This window comes from Hyla sarda, unplaced genomic scaffold (genome assembly GCF_029499605.1).
Source record: "Hyla sarda isolate aHylSar1 unplaced genomic scaffold, aHylSar1.hap1 scaffold_369, whole genome shotgun sequence".
In the NCBI taxonomy this organism is placed as follows: Eukaryota; Metazoa; Chordata; class Amphibia; order Anura; family Hylidae; genus Hyla; species Hyla sarda.
In genome coordinates, this window is record NW_026610388.1 from 47,173 (window position 1) to 63,811 (window position 16,639).

General features: G+C 45.4%; 6 non-coding genes across 6 annotated transcripts; all 6 read left to right on the forward strand.

Moving 5' to 3' along the window:
- Positions 1–320: 320 nt before the first annotated feature.
- On the forward strand, positions 321–511 carry LOC130332140 (U2 spliceosomal RNA). Its single transcript, XR_008874877.1, has one exon. It is a non-coding gene; the product is annotated as a U2 spliceosomal RNA (small nuclear RNA).
- Positions 512–5,636: 5,125 nt separating this feature from the next.
- LOC130332142 (U2 spliceosomal RNA) lies at positions 5,637–5,827 on the forward strand. Its single transcript, XR_008874878.1, has one exon. It is a non-coding gene; the product is annotated as a U2 spliceosomal RNA (small nuclear RNA).
- A 2,087-nt stretch (positions 5,828–7,914) lies between these two features.
- LOC130332143 (U2 spliceosomal RNA) lies at positions 7,915–8,105 on the forward strand. The gene has a single exon (XR_008874879.1). It is a non-coding gene; the product is annotated as a U2 spliceosomal RNA (small nuclear RNA).
- Positions 8,106–10,202: 2,097 nt separating this feature from the next.
- LOC130332144 (U2 spliceosomal RNA) lies at positions 10,203–10,393 on the forward strand. Its single transcript, XR_008874880.1, has one exon. It is a non-coding gene; the product is annotated as a U2 spliceosomal RNA (small nuclear RNA).
- A 2,082-nt stretch (positions 10,394–12,475) lies between these two features.
- On the forward strand, positions 12,476–12,666 carry LOC130332145 (U2 spliceosomal RNA). The gene has a single exon (XR_008874881.1). It is a non-coding gene; the product is annotated as a U2 spliceosomal RNA (small nuclear RNA).
- A 2,104-nt stretch (positions 12,667–14,770) lies between these two features.
- LOC130332104 (U2 spliceosomal RNA) lies at positions 14,771–14,961 on the forward strand. Its single transcript, XR_008874855.1, has one exon. It is a non-coding gene; the product is annotated as a U2 spliceosomal RNA (small nuclear RNA).
- The last annotated feature ends 1,678 nt before the right edge of the window (positions 14,962–16,639 follow it).

A 16,639-nucleotide genomic window follows, 5' to 3' on the forward strand; every position in this document is an offset into this window, starting at 1 on the left:
AACAAAGGTAGGTGTGTGCTTGTGTGTGTGTTTCCTATGCAGATCCTAAGCCCAGTGTCACATGCAAGTAGGAGGAGTAAGAAGGGTTCCTGGCAAATCCGGGTTATGGATTGCATTTAAAAAGGCCCCGTGGGAGTGCAATGGGCCCCTGTCTTGCTGCTTAGCAATAATGGTATGGGTTTAGGTTCTGCTGTGTGTACTGGTGGTTGACTGCCCCCCAGCCCAGAGTGTGCATGGAAAATTGTCTGGCAGCCTCCCTGACAGCAAGCAGTGATAGTGCCCATGAAGGGCACCTTGTTGGGCCCGCCCCTTTCACGGTTATCGCTTCTCGGCCTTTTGGCTAAGATCAAGTGTAGTATCTGTTCTTATCAGTTTAATATCTGATACGTCCCCTATCTGGGGACCATATATTAAATGGATTTTTGAGAACGGGGGCCGATTTCGAAGCTTGCTTCCGTCGCCCTATGCATTGACCCGATATGGCAGTATCTTCGGGTACAGTGCACCACCCCCTTACAGGGTTAAAAAGAAAGATTCCTACTTTCATTGCTACCTGCTTGCTGGCTAGCCAGCTAGCCAGCCCTGTGGGCCTTGCTGCTGCTGCAGCCAAAAAACAAAAGGTGGTGGTGCTGCTGCTGCTTCTGCTGCTTCTGCTTCTGCTTGTGTCTGGCCGCTGTTGGAGCGTCCAGGCACAGGACTTCTGCTGCTGCTGACTAAATGGCCTCCTTAATTGGATCATTTGAGTAGCCAGCACACCTGTGCAGGTAGGGCATGACATGATAGGCAGCTGCCTTGATAGCGGGTGGGTGCTGAATGTTCCTAATTGACAAAATAAGATTAATGCTTATGAAGAAATATAAAATCTCATCCCTTCCCCAATATCGCGCCACACCCCTACCCCTTAATTCCCTGGTTGAACTTGATGGACATATGTCTTTTTTCGACCGTACTAACTATGTAACTATGTAACATAACATGGGGGGGGGGGGGGTCTCCTGGCTGTTCACACAGGTGTGTCATTGCTGTACATTGACCATGCATTGCTTCTGTGGTATTGCAAAGGCAAAGACAAATGCTTCCAGCCATCCATTGCACTAATGGATTGGTCATCAGCTGGCTGTCTATGTCCCGCATCAATATAGACCAAAGTACAGAGGGTTAGGCTATGCTATTGTGCACCTACCTGATGCATCAGAAGGTGCGAGGCCCTTGCTAAATTCTGTGCACAGACTTTGAGATCTATACTTTAGACTGTATCTAAACCTGCTCCAACATGGACTGACATTCTGGCCTACTTTCAGCCGATGCGACTTGTCTGTCGCTGAACAGTCGCTTTTTATGTATTCAGCACCTATGTATAATGTTGTAAAAATGCTCTAGAAGCTAAAGTCGCAGAAATGTCACACATATTTGGCCTGCAACTTTCTGTGCGACAAATTCAGACAGGAAAAATCAGTATAAATCCTTAGAAAATTATCCCCCAGTGTCTCCATCTGCTGGCGGTATTGAATAAGCATTGCTGCACTGATGGGGTATGCATTAGACGAAAAAAAAGAAGAAAAAGAAGAATAATACGCCCAGAAAAGAGGCGAAAAGGAGAAAAACGTAAAAAAACGTGAAAAAAAAGTAAGAGGAAGAGAAGGGAAAAAAAGGTGGAAATGGGTTTAAAAGTGATTTCGGCGGAGAAATATATATATATATATATATATATATATATATATATATATACCAAACGAAGCAAGGAGAGCGGCACTCCAAGTACGTGTAACCCCGTGCGGGTGTATTTATTCACACATCTGTAGAAAAGCGCAACGTTTCGGCTCCTCAATAGAGCCTTTCTCAAGCACAAATACAAGTGAAAATGCACAATATACATAAGCCCCTCAATTAGCACACATTGATGAGGGGGAGGTGTCAAACACTGTCACAATCCCGTGACGTCATATAATAAACAGTGATAAAACAATCTCACTCACAGTGATCTGTAAGTGTATAAAATTACAAATACAGCAAAAAGCATCTTTCAATAGTCATTTAGTGCAAAATCCCACTAAAAAGTGACAAATTATGCCCATTCCAATGCCCGATTGTGTACCTATATTCATGATCTCCGGTGTAGTGGGCGGTCATCAGCTGTTGCTGGCTGCGTCACTCCTCCCATGGCGCATGGTTGTTCACTTCATTCCCTTCGTTTGTAAACAAACTGAATGCGCAAGTCCCGGATCGCAACTTCCTGCCAAACCGGAAGTCGTCAGTCCGCATCAACAGCCAACCCACATCGCTGGATCAGAGAACTCGTCACGGTCCTGTATCTTGGCCACACCTCTTTGCGCTTGCTCATTAGGATTCACAGTGTCTCAGGCTGCCATGTTACAAATGGGCAATCTTGCCCACATGAAATCCCCCACTCTTTACCTCCTTTCTTTTAACTTTTTCATTTTTCATTTTTCAGGAGAAGGGATATCTGGCCATATATCTATAAACGGTCGGCTAATAGATTAAATAACAATTAAACTCCATACACCCATAGCCCAATCTACTCATTTATGAAACTATGGACAGATAGACAGGGGCCGTATTGCATATCTTTAAAAGAGCACCAGGGTGACCGCTCACCAGGTCCCGCTACCTCTTGTGATGGTTCCACTAACCGTGGACGGTGTCCATTCTTCTCGTCCTGCATTTGTGGAAGGGACCTAAAGAGGGACATGTACCATACCGACCCCTTGTAGGGTTCTCAGGGTAATCCCCTGTTGTCCTCAAACCATCAGGTATGGGCCTCTACGGTAGAGCAAAGATTCCATCACCCAATGACCGGGCCTGTCCTGTCAATCTGTCCTTCCAAAGAAAATACATCCTGACCGTTTTAACAACAAATCACTACCATCCCTTCTCCTGAAAAAAAAGGGGGGAGGAAGGCACAGAAACCGTACAGGGGGAAAGAGGTTATACACAAAGTGGTGATAGCTGATTATACTCATAGTGGTGGCTGTTGTTCAAGAAAGTGGTGGCTGTTGGTCAAAGAAATGGGGGATGATCGCAGTCCACGCCTCAGTTGACCGACTCGCCCATCTTCAACCGGATCTCATGTTACGTGTCTGTAGGTGAAAAAAACTTTTGTGAGTATACAAAAATATAAAAATATCACTCTATTGGTATTTAATACCTCCTGATACAAAAAACATGCTACTACCAATAAGTCGACAAGGTAAATCCTGGTGTGAGAGGGGAGTCAAATCCCCGAGTACGTCTCCAACTTGCATGCCTCAAAAAAACACCCTGACTGGGAAGTCAATATTTAAACCTTTGGGGCTTAAGGTATCTAACTTGTGGATCCATATAATTTCTTTCTGCTTCAGTAACCTGGTTCTGTCCCCCCCTCTCTTAGGAACTGGGACATGTTCCAGGACACTGAATCTGAGGTCACTGATCTTGTGACCATGCTCCAGAAAATGACGAGGTATTGGTAGTTCTACTTTCCTGGTCCTAATGGAAGACTTGTGGTTGTTTAACCTAATTCTTACTTCATTTGTTGTCTCGCCGATATATAAAAGATTACAGGGGCAACAGATCACATAAATTGCGAAGTCCGTCCTACAGGTCATGTGTTGTCTAATTTTGTATTTAATCTGTGTGACCGGGTGTATGAAAATATCCCCCTTCATCATCAGGCCACAACTATCACAACCCAGGCAGGGGTAACAGCCCGGCTTCAACTGTGTGGATAAATCAGGTTTTCTCAATGTAATATCAGATTTCACTAACCTGTCCCCCAGGTTGGCCACTCTCCTGTAAGATAACAGTGGAGGAACACTCAGTTCCGGTATCTGACTGTAGGTATGTGAAATGACAGGCCAGTGTTTATGTAAAATTCTAGCGACATCCGTGCTGTACACATTAAAGGTGGAAATGAAAGGTATGCGATTTTGTGCAGTGGATCTGTGGACAGGATTAAGTAGTTCACTTCTATGTTTGCTAACAGCCTTCTGTCTCTGTTCTCGTATCAATTTCCTGGGGTATCCCCTCTCCATAAATTTTTGACCCATGTTATTCAACCTCTTTTCTAGGTTAGTGGGGCTCTCTACGATCCTCCTTACCCGCAAGAACTGACTATAGGGTAAGGAGCGTATCATCCTCCTCGGGTGTAGGCTGTCATAATGTAGTAAACTATTACGGTCAGTATCTTTTACATACAGATCTGTCCTTAAGTTGTTACCTTCCATATAAACCCAGGTGTCCAAGAATTGTAGGCCTGTCTGGGAAACCACTTTGGTAAATTTAATGTCATCATCAATTTGATTAAGAAACTGAAAGAATGTCATCAATTGCTCCTCAGCCGATGCGACTTGTCTGTCGCTGAACAGTCGCTTTTTATGTATTCAGCACCTATGTATAATGTTGTAAAAATGCTCTAGAAGCTAAAGTCGCAGAAATGTCACACATATTTGGCCTGCAACTTTCTGTGCGACAAATTCAGACAGGAAAAATCAGTATAAATCCTTAGAAAATTATCCCCCAGTGTCTCCATCTGCTGGCGGTATTGAATAAGCATTGCTGCACTGATGGGGTATGCATTAGACGAAAAAAAAGAAGAAAAAGAAGAATAATACGCCCAGAAAAGAGGGGAAAAGGAGAAAAACGTAAAAAAACGTGAAAAAAAAGTAAGAGGAAGAGAAGGGAAAAAAAGGTGGAAATGGGTTTAAAAGTGATTTCGGCGGAGAAATATATATATATATATATATATATATATATATATATATATACGCGCACACACACACATATATATAAACGTATTCTCCGTTGAGATATTGCAGCCGCTGCTGTGTCCAGGCCCAGGAGCCTTAGCACTGTGCTGTGATGTCACTCAATACCACTGACATCACTAGGTGTAAACAACATCTCTCCTTTGCTGTGTATGTGACTATGGAGCTGTTTGGTGATGTCGTCTATTATGGCCTTCATAGAAGCAACAGGAGATTGTTGCATCCATCTAGAACCCTCAGAACTACAGTGCTATGATGTCACTCACTTCCACAGGCCTTGCAGAGTGTAAACAACAACAACCCAGCTTTGTTGTGTATGTAACCATAGGGATTTGTGATGTCACCTAGAACCTTCACAGCAGCGACAGCTTTATGAGGAGCATCAGCACTGCTCTGCCTGAGCAGAACCATCACCGCCATAGGTTGTCAAATAACCCGGGTTTAACCCACACAGGTAAGTCCAATGGGGTGCAGGCATGTCCTCTATGCTTACAGCTTCCCGTGGGTGTTGGTTTGATACCGTTTGGGGACAGCCAAGGAGGCATCTGCAGGCAACAAAGGTAGGTGTGTGCTTGTGTGTGTGTTTCCTATGCAGATCCTAAGCCCAGTGTCACATGCAAGTAGGAGGAGTAAGAAGGGTTCCTGGCAAATCCGGGTTATGGATTGCATTTAAAAAGGCCCCGTGGGAGTGCAATGGGCCCCTGTCTTGCTGCTTAGCAATAATGGTATGGGTTTAGGTTCTGCTGTGTGTACTGGTGGTTGACTGCCCCCCAGCCCAGAGTGTGCATGGAAAATTGTCTGGCAGCCTCCCTGACAGCAAGCAGTGATAGTGCCCATGAAGGGCACCTTGTTGGGCCCGCCCCTTTCACGGTTATCGCTTCTCGGCCTTTTGGCTAAGATCAAGTGTAGTATCTGTTCTTATCAGTTTAATATCTGATACGTCCCCTATCTGGGGACCATATATTAAATGGATTTTTGAGAACGGGGGCCGATTTCGAAGCTTGCTTCCGTCGCCCTATGCATTGACCCGATATGGCAGTATCTTCGGGTACAGTGCACCACCCCCTTACAGGGTTAAAAAGAAAGATTCCTACTTTCATTGCTACCTGCTTGCTGGCTAGCCAGCTAGCCAGCCCTGTGGGCCTTGCTGCTGCTGCAGCCAAAAAACAAAAGGTGGTGCTGCTGCTGCTTCTGCTGCTTCTGCTTCTGCTTGTGTCTGGCCGCTGTTGGAGCGTCCAGGCACAGGACTTCTGCTGCTGCTGACTAAATGGCCTCCTTAATTGGATCATTTGAGTAGCCAGCACACCTGTGCAGGTAGGGCATGACATGATAGGCAGCTGCCTTGATAGCGGGTGGGTGCTGAATGTTCCTAATTGACAAAATAAGATTAATGCTTATGAAGAAATATAAAATCTCATCCCTTCCCCAATATCGCGCCACACCCCTACCCCTTAATTCCCTGGTTGAACTTGATGGACATATGTCTTTTTTCGACCGTACTAACTATGTAACTATGTAACATAACATGGGGGGGGGGGGGGGTCTCCTGGCTGTTCACACAGGTGTGTCATTGCTGTACATTGACCATGCATTGCTTCTGTGGTATTGCAAAGGCAAAGACAAATGCTTCCAGCCATCCATTGCACTAATGGATTGGTCATCAGCTGGCTGTCTATGTCCCGCATCAATATAGACCAAAGTACAGAGGGTTAGGCTATGCTATTGTGCACCTACCTGATGCATCAGAAGGTGCGAGGCCCTTGCTAAATTCTGTGCACAGACTTTGAGATCTATACTTTAGACTGTATCTAAACCTGCTCCAACATGGACTGACATTCTGGCCTACTTTCAGCCGATGCGACTTGTCTGTCGCTGAACAGTCGCTTTTTATGTATTCAGCACCTATGTATAATGTTGTAAAAATGCTCTAGAAGCTAAAGTCGCAGAAATGTCACACATATTTGGCCTGCAACTTTCTGTGCGACAAATTCAGACAGGAAAAATCAGTATAAATCCTTAGAAAATTATCCCCCAGTGTCTCCATCTGCTGGCGGTATTGAATAAGCATTGCTGCACTGATGGGGTATGCATTAGACGAAAAAAAAGAAGAAAAAGAAGAATAATACGCCCAGAAAAGAGGCGAAAAGGAGAAAAACGTAAAAAAACGTGAAAAAAAAGTAAGAGGAAGAGAAGGGAAAAAAAGGTGGAAATGGGTTTAAAAGTGATTTCGGCGGAGAATATATATATATATATATATATATATATATATATATATATACGCGCACACACACACATATATATAAACGTATACTCCGTTGAGATATTGCAGCCGCTGCTGTGTCCAGGCCCAGGAGCCTTAGCACTGTGCTGTGATGTCACTCAATACCACTGACATCACTAGGTGTAAACAACATCTCTCCTTTGCTGTGTATGTGACTATGGAGCTGTTTGGTGATGTCGTCTATTATGGCCTTCATAGAAGCAACAGGAGATTGTTGCATCCATCTAGAACCCTCAGAACTACAGTGCTATGATGTCACTCACTTCCACAGGCCTTGCAGAGTGTAAACAACAACAACCCAGCTTTGTTGTGTATGTAACCATAGGGATTTGTGATGTCACCTAGAACCTTCACAGCAGCGACAGCTTTATGAGGAGCATCAGCACTGCTCTGCCTGAGCAGAACCATCACCGCCATAGGTTGTCAAATAACCCGGGTTTAACCCACACAGGTAAGTCCAATGGGGTGCAGGCATGTCCTCTATGCTTACAGCTTCCCGTGGGTGTTGGTTTGATACCGTTTGGGGACAGCCAAGGAGGCATCTGCAGGCAACAAAGGTAGGTGTGTGCTTGTGTGTGTGTTTCCTATGCAGATCCTAAGCCCAGTGTCACATGCAAGTAGGAGGAGTAAGAAGGGTTCCTGGCAAATCCGGGTTATGGATTGCATTTAAAAAGGCCCCGTGGGAGTGCAATGGGCCCCTGTCTTGCTGCTTAGCAATAATGGTATGGGTTTAGGTTCTGCTGTGTGTACTGGTGGTTGACTGCCCCCCAGCCCAGAGTGTGCATGGAAAATTGTCTGGCAGCCTCCCTGACAGCAAGCAGTGATAGTGCCCATGAAGGGCACCTTGTTGGGCCCGCCCCTTTCACGGTTATCGCTTCTCGGCCTTTTGGCTAAGATCAAGTGTAGTATCTGTTCTTATCAGTTTAATATCTGATACGTCCCCTATCTGGGGACCATATATTAAATGGATTTTTGAGAACGGGGGCCGATTTCGAAGCTTGCTTCCGTCGCCCTATGCATTGACCCGATATGGCAGTATCTTCGGGTACAGTGCACCACCCCCTTACAGGGTTAAAAAGAAAGATTCCTACTTTCATTGCTACCTGCTTGCTGGCTAGCCAGCTAGCCAGCCCTGTGGGCCTTGCTGCTGCTGCAGCCAAAAAACAAAAGGTGGTGGTGCTGCTGCTGCTGCTTCTGCTGCTTCTGCTTCTGCTTGTGTCTGGCCGCTGTTGGAGCGTCCAGGCACAGGACTTCTGCTGCTGCTGACTAAATGGCCTCCTTAATTGGATCATTTGAGTAGCCAGCACACCTGTGCAGGTAGGGCATGACATGATAGGCAGCTGCCTTGATAGCGGGTGGGTGCTGAATGTTCCTAATTGACAAAATAAGATTAATGCTTATGAAGAAATATAAAATCTCATCCCTTCCCCAATATCGCGCCACACCCCTACCCCTTAATTCCCTGGTTGAACTTGATGGACATATGTCTTTTTTCGACCGTACTAACTATGTAACTATGTAACATAACATGGGGGGGGGGGGGGTCTCCTGGCTGTTCACACAGGTGTGTCATTGCTGTACATTGACCATGCATTGCTTCTGTGGTATTGCAAAGGCAAAGACAAATGCTTCCAGCCATCCATTGCACTAATGGATTGGTCATCAGCTGGCTGTCTATGTCCCGCATCAATATAGACCAAAGTACAGAGGGTTAGGCTATGCTATTGTGCACCTACCTGATGCATCAGAAGGTGCGAGGCCCTTGCTAAATTCTGTGCACAGACTTTGAGATCTATACTTTAGACTGTATCTAAACCTGCTCCAACATGGACTGACATTCTGGCCTACTTTCAGCCGATGCGACTTGTCTGTCGCTGAACAGTCGCTTTTTATGTATTCAGCACCTATGTATAATGTTGTAAAAATGCTCTAGAAGCTAAAGTCGCAGAAATGTCACACATATTTGGCCTGCAACTTTCTGTGCGACAAATTCAGACAGGAAAAATCAGTATAAATCCTTAGAAAATTATCCCCCAGTGTCTCCATCTGCTGGCGGTATTGAATAAGCATTGCTGCACTGATGGGGTATGCATTAGACGAAAAAAAAGAAGAAAAAGAAGAATAATACGCCCAGAAAAGAGGCGAAAAGGAGAAAAACGTAAAAAAACGTGAAAAAAAAGTAAGAGGAAGAGAAGGGAAAAAAAGGTGGAAATGGGTTTAAAAGTGATTTCGGCGGAGAAATATATATATATATATATATATATATATATATATATATATATATACGCGCACACACACACATATATATAAACGTATACTCCGTTGAGATATTGCAGCCGCTGCTGTGTCCAGGCCCAGGAGCCTTAGCACTGTGCTGTGATGTCACTCAATACCACTGACATCACTAGGTGTAAACAACATCTCTCCTTTGCTGTGTATGTGACTATGGAGCTGTTTGGTGATGTCGTCTATTATGGCCTTCATAGAAGCAACAGGAGATTGTTGCATCCATCTAGAACCCTCAGAACTACAGTGCTATGATGTCACTCACTTCCACAGGCCTTGCAGAGTGTAAACAACAACAACCCAGCTTTGTTGTGTATGTAACCATAGGGATTTGTGATGTCACCTAGAACCTTCACAGCAGCGACAGCTTTATGAGGAGCATCAGCACTGCTCTGCCTGAGCAGAACCATCACCGCCATAGGTTGTCAAATAACCCGGGTTTAACCCACACAGGTAAGTCCAATGGGGTGCAGGCATGTCCTCTATGCTTACAGCTTCCCGTGGGTGTTGGTTTGATACCGTTTGGGGACAGCCAAGGAGGCATCTGCAGGCAACAAAGGTAGGTGTGTGCTTGTGTGTGTGTTTCCTATGCAGATCCTAAGCCCAGTGTCACATGCAAGTAGGAGGAGTAAGAAGGGTTCCTGGCAAATCCGGGTTATGGATTGCATTTAAAAAGGCCCCGTGGGAGTGCAATGGGCCCCTGTCTTGCTGCTTAGCAATAATGGTATGGGTTTAGGTTCTGCTGTGTGTACTGGTGGTTGACTGCCCCCCAGCCCAGAGTGTGCATGGAAAATTGTCTGGCAGCCTCCCTGACAGCAAGCAGTGATAGTGCCCATGAAGGGCACCTTGTTGGGCCCGCCCCTTTCACGGTTATCGCTTCTCGGCCTTTTGGCTAAGATCAAGTGTAGTATCTGTTCTTATCAGTTTAATATCTGATACGTCCCCTATCTGGGGACCATATATTAAATGGATTTTTGAGAACGGGGGCCGATTTCGAAGCTTGCTTCCGTCGCCCTATGCATTGACCCGATATGGCAGTATCTTCGGGTACAGTGCACCACCCCCTTACAGGGTTAAAAAGAAAGATTCCTACTTTCATTGCTACCTGCTTGCTGGCTAGCCAGCTAGCCAGCCCTGTGGGCCTTGCTGCTGCTGCAGCCAAAAAACAAAAGGTGGTGCTGCTGCTGCTTCTGCTGCTTCTGCTTCTGCTTGTGTCTGGCCGCTGTTGGAGCGTCCAGGCACAGGACTTCTGCTGCTGCTGACTAAATGGCCTCCTTAATTGGATCATTTGAGTAGCCAGCACACCTGTGCAGGTAGGGCATGACATGATAGGCAGCTGCCTTGATAGCGGGTGGGTGCTGAATGTTCCTAATTGACAAAATAAGATTAATGCTTATGAAGAAATATAAAATCTCATCCCTTCCCCAATATCGCGCCACACCCCTACCCCTTAATTCCCTGGTTGAACTTGATGGACATATGTCTTTTTTCGACCGTACTAACTATGTAACTATGTAACATAACATGGGGGGGGGGGGTCTCCTGGCTGTTCACACAGGTGTGTCATTGCTGTACATTGACCATGCATTGCTTCTGTGGTATTGCAAAGGCAAAGACAAATGCTTCCAGCCATCCATTGCACTAATGGATTGGTCATCAGCTGGCTGTCTATGTCCCGCATCAATATAGACCAAAGTACAGAGGGTTAGGCTATGCTATTGTGCACCTACCTGATGCATCAGAAGGTGCGAGGCCCTTGCTAAATTCTGTGCACAGACTTTGAGATCTATACTTTAGACTGTATCTAAACCTGCTCCAACATGGACTGACATTCTGGCCTACTTTCAGCCGATGCGACTTGTCTGTCGCTGAACAGTCGCTTTTTATGTATTCAGCACCTATGTATAATGTTGTAAAAATGCTCTAGAAGCTAAAGTCGCAGAAATGTCACACATATTTGGCCTGCAACTTTCTGTGCGACAAATTCAGACAGGAAAAATCAGTATAAATCCTTAGAAAATTATCCCCCAGTGTCTCCATCTGCTGGCGGTATTGAATAAGCATTGCTGCACTGATGGGGTATGCATTAGACGAAAAAAAAGAAGAAAAAGAAGAATAATACGCCCAGAAAAGAGGCGAAAAGGAGAAAAACGTAAAAAAACGTGAAAAAAAAGTAAGAGGAAGAGAAGGGAAAAAAAGGTGGAAATGGGTTTAAAAGTGATTTCGGCGGAGAATATATATATATATATATATATATATATATATATATATACGCGCACACACACACATATATATAAACGTATTCTCCGTTGAGATATTGCAGCCGCTGCTGTGTCCAGGCCCAGGAGCCTTAGCACTGTGCTGTGATGTCACTCAATACCACTGACATCACTAGGTGTAAACAACATCTCTCCTTTGCTGTGTATGTGACTATGGAGCTGTTTGGTGATGTCGTCTATTATGGCCTTCATAGAAGCAACAGGAGATTGTTGCATCCATCTAGAACCCTCAGAACTACAGTGCTATGATGTCACTCACTTCCACAGGCCTTGCAGAGTGTAAACAACAACAACCCAGCTTTGTTGTGTATGTAACCATAGGGATTTGTGATGTCACCTAGAACCTTCACAGCAGCGACAGCTTTATGAGGAGCATCAGCACTGCTCTGCCTGAGCAGAACCATCACCGCCATAGGTTGTCAAATAACCCGGGTTTAACCCACACAGGTAAGTCCAATGGGGTGCAGGCATGTCCTCTATGCTTACAGCTTCCCGTGGGTGTTGGTTTGATACCGTTTGGGGACAGCCAAGGAGGCATCTGCAGGCAACAAAGGTAGGTGTGTGCTTGTGTGTGTGTTTCCTATGCAGATCCTAAGCCCAGTGTCACATGCAAGTAGGAGGAGTAAGAAGGGTTCCTGGCAAATCCGGGTTATGGATTGCATTTAAAAAGGCCCCGTGGGAGTGCAATGGGCCCCTGTCTTGCTGCTTAGCAATAATGGTATGGGTTTAGGTTCTGCTGTGTGTACTGGTGGTTGACTGCCCCCCAGCCCAGAGTGTGCATGGAAAATTGTCTGGCAGCCTCCCTGACAGCAAGCAGTGATAGTGCCCATGAAGGGCACCTTGTTGGGCCCGCCCCTTTCACGGTTATCGCTTCTCGGCCTTTTGGCTAAGATCAAGTGTAGTATCTGTTCTTATCAGTTTAATATCTGATACGTCCCCTATCTGGGGACCATATATTAAATGGATTTTTGAGAACGGGGGCCGATTTCGAAGCTTGCTTCCGTCGCCCTATGCATTGACCCGATATGGCAGTATCTTCGGGTACAGTGCACCACCCCCTTACAGGGTTAAAAAGAAAGATTCCTACTTTCATTGCTACCTGCTTGCTGGCTAGCCAGCTAGCCAGCCCTGTGGGCCTTGCTGCTGCTGCAGCCAAAAAACAAAAGGTGGTGCTGCTGCTGCTTCTGCTGCTTCTGCTGCTTCTGCTTCTGCTTGTGTCTGGCCGCTGTTGGAGCGTCCAGGCACAGGACTTCTGCTGCTGCTGACTAAATGGCCTCCTTAATTGGATCATTTGAGTAGCCAGCACACCTGTGCAGGTAGGGCATGACATGATAGGCAGCTGCCTTGATAGCGGGTGGGTGCTGAATGTTCCTAATTGACAAAATAAGATTAATGCTTATGAAGAAATATAAAATCTCATCCCTTCCCCAATATCGCGCCACACCCCTACCCCTTAATTCCCTGGTTGAACTTGATGGACATATGTCTTTTTTCGACCGTACTAACTATGTAACTATGTAACATAACATGGGGGGGGGGGGGGGGTCTCCTGGCTGTTCACACAGGTGTGTCATTGCTGTACATTGACCATGCATTGCTTCTGTGGTATTGCAAAGGCAAAGACAAATGCTTCCAGCCATCCATTGCACTAATGGATTGGTCATCAGCTGGCTGTCTATGTCCCGCATCAATATAGACCAAAGTACAGAGGGTTAGGCTATGCTATTGTGCACCTACCTGATGCATCAGAAGGTGCGAGGCCCTTGCTAAATTCTGTGCACAGACTTTGAGATCTATACTTTAGACTGTATCTAAACCTGCTCCAACATGGACTGACATTCTGGCCTACTTTCAGCCGATGCGACTTGTCTGTCGCTGAACAGTCGCTTTTTATGTATTCAGCACCTATGTATAATGTTGTAAAAATGCTCTAGAAGCTAAAGTCGCAGAAATGTCACACATATTTGGCCTGCAACTTTCTGTGCGACAAATTCAGACAGGAAAAATCAGTATAAATCCTTAGAAAATTATCCCCCAGTGTCTCCATCTGCTGGCGGTATTGAATAAGCATTGCTGCACTGATGGGGTATGCATTAGACGAAAAAAAAGAAGAAAAAGAAGAATAATACGCCCAGAAAAGAGGCGAAAAGGAGAAAAACGTAAAAAAACGTGAAAAAAAAGTAAGAGGAAGAGAAGGGAAAAAAAGGTGGAAATGGGTTTAAAAGTGATTTCGGCGGAGAAATATATATATATATATATATATATATATATATATATATATATATATACGCGCACACACACACATATATATAAACGTATTCTCCGTTGAGATATTGCAGCCGCTGCTGTGTCCAGGCCCAGGAGCCTTAGCACTGTGCTGTGATGTCACTCAATACCACTGACATCACTAGGTGTAAACAACATCTCTCCTTTGCTGTGTATGTGACTATGGAGCTGTTTGGTGATGTCGTCTATTATGGCCTTCATAGAAGCAACAGGAGATTGTTGCATCCATCTAGAACCCTCAGAACTACAGTGCTATGATGTCACTCACTTCCACAGGCCTTGCAGAGTGTAAACAACAACAACCCAGCTTTGTTGTGTATGTAACCATAGGGATTTGTGATGTCACCTAGAACCTTCACAGCAGCGACAGCTTTATGAGGAGCATCAGCACTGCTCTGCCTGAGCAGAACCATCACCGCCATAGGTTGTCAAATAACCCGGGTTTAACCCACACAGGTAAGTCCAATGGGGTGCAGGCATGTCCTCTATGCTTACAGCTTCCCGTGGGTGTTGGTTTGATACCGTTTGGGGACAGCCAAGGAGGCATCTGCAGGCAACAAAGGTAGGTGTGTGCTTGTGTGTGTGTTTCCTATGCAGATCCTAAGCCCAGTGTCACATGCAAGTAGGAGGAGTAAGAAGGGTTCCTGGCAAATCCGGGTTATGGATTGCATTTAAAAAGGCCCCGTGGGAGTGCAATGGGCCCCTGTCTTGCTGCTTAGCAATAATGGTATGGGTTTAGGTTCTGCTGTGTGTACTGGTGGTTGACTGCTCCCCAGCCCAGAGTGTGCATGGAAAATTGTCTGGCAGCCTCCCTGACAGCAAGCAGTGATAGTGCCCATGAAGGGCACCTTGTTGGGCCCGCCCCTTTCACGGTTATCGCTTCGCGGCCTTTTGGCTAAGATCAAGTGTAGTATCTGTTCTTATCAGTTTAATATCTGATACGTCCCCTATCTGGGGACCATATATTAAATGGATTTTTGAGAACGGGGGCCGATTTCGAAGCTTGCTTCCGTCGCCCTATGCATTGACCCGATATGGCAGTATCTTCGGGTACAGTGCACCACCCCCTTACAGGGTTAAAAAGAAAGATTCCTACTTTCATTGCTACCTGCTTGCTGGCTAGCCAGCTAGCCAGCCCTGTGGGCCTTGCTGCTGCTGCAGCCAAAAAACAAAAGGTGGTGCTGCTGCTGCTTCTGCTGCTTCTGCTTCTGCTTGTGTCTGGCCGCTGTTGGAGCGTCCAGGCACAGGACTTCTGCTGCTGCTGACTAAATGGCCTCCTTAATTGGATCATTTGAGTAGCCAGCACACCTGTGCAGGTAGGGCATGACATGATAGGCAGCTGCCTTGATAGCGGGTGGGTGCTGAATGTTCCTAATTGACAAAATAAGATTAATGCTTATGAAGAAATATAAAATCTCATCCCTTCCCCAATATCGCGCCACACCCCTACCCCTTAATTCCCTGGTTGAACTTGATGGACATATGTCTTTTTTCGACCGTACTAACTATGTAACTATGTAACATAACATGGGGGGGGGGGGGTCTCCTGGCTGTTCACACAGGTGTGTCATTGCTGTACATTGACCATGCATTGCTTCTGTGGTATTGCAAAGGCAAAGACAAATGCTTCCAGCCATCCATTGCACTAATGGATTGGTCATCAGCTGGCTGTCTATGTCCCGCATCAATATAGACCAAAGTACAGAGGGTTAGGCTATGCTATTGTGCACCTACCTGATGCATCAGAAGGTGCGAGGCCCTTGCTAAATTCTGTGCACAGACTTTGAGATCTATACTTTAGACTGTATCTAAACCTGCTCCAACATGGACTGACATTCTGGCCTACTTTCAGCCGATGCGACTTGTCTGTCGCTGAACAGTCGCTTTTTATGTATTCAGCACCTATGTATAATGTTGTAAAAATGCTCTAGAAGCTAAAGTCGCAGAAATGTCACACATATTTGGCCTGCAACTTTCTGTGCGACAAATTCAGACAGGAAAAATCAGTATAAATCCTTAGAAAATTATCCCCCAGTGTCTCCATCTGCTGGCGGTATTGAATAAGCATTGCTGCACTGATGAGGTATGCATTAGACGAAAAAAAAGAAGAAAAAGAAGAATAATACGCCCAGAAAAGAGGCGAAAAGGAGAAAAACGTAAAAAAACGTGAAAAAAAAGTAAGAGGAAGAGAAGGGAAAAAAAGGTGGAAATGGGTTTAAAAGTGATTTCGGCGGAGAAATATATATATATATATATATATATATATATATATATATGTATATATACGCGCACACACACACATATATATAAACGTATTCTCCGTTGAGATATTGCAGCCGCTGCTGTGTCCAGGCCCAGGAGCCTTAGCACTGTGCTGTGATGTCACTCAATACCACTGACATCACTAGGTGTAAACAACATCTCTCCTTTGCTGTGTATGTGACTATGGAGCTGTTTGGTGATGTCGTCTATTATGGCCTTCATAGAAGCAACAGGAGATTGTTGCATCCATCTAGAACCCTCAGAACTACAGTGCTATGATGTCACTCACTTCCACAGGCCTTGCAGAGTGTAAACAACAACAACCCAGCTTTGTTGTGTATGTAACCATAGGGATTTGTGATGTCACCTAGAACCTTCACAGCAGCGACAGCTTTATGAGGAGCATCAGCACTGCTCTGCCTGAGCAGAACCATCACCGCCATAGGTTGTCAAATAACCCGGGTTTAACCCACACAGGTAAG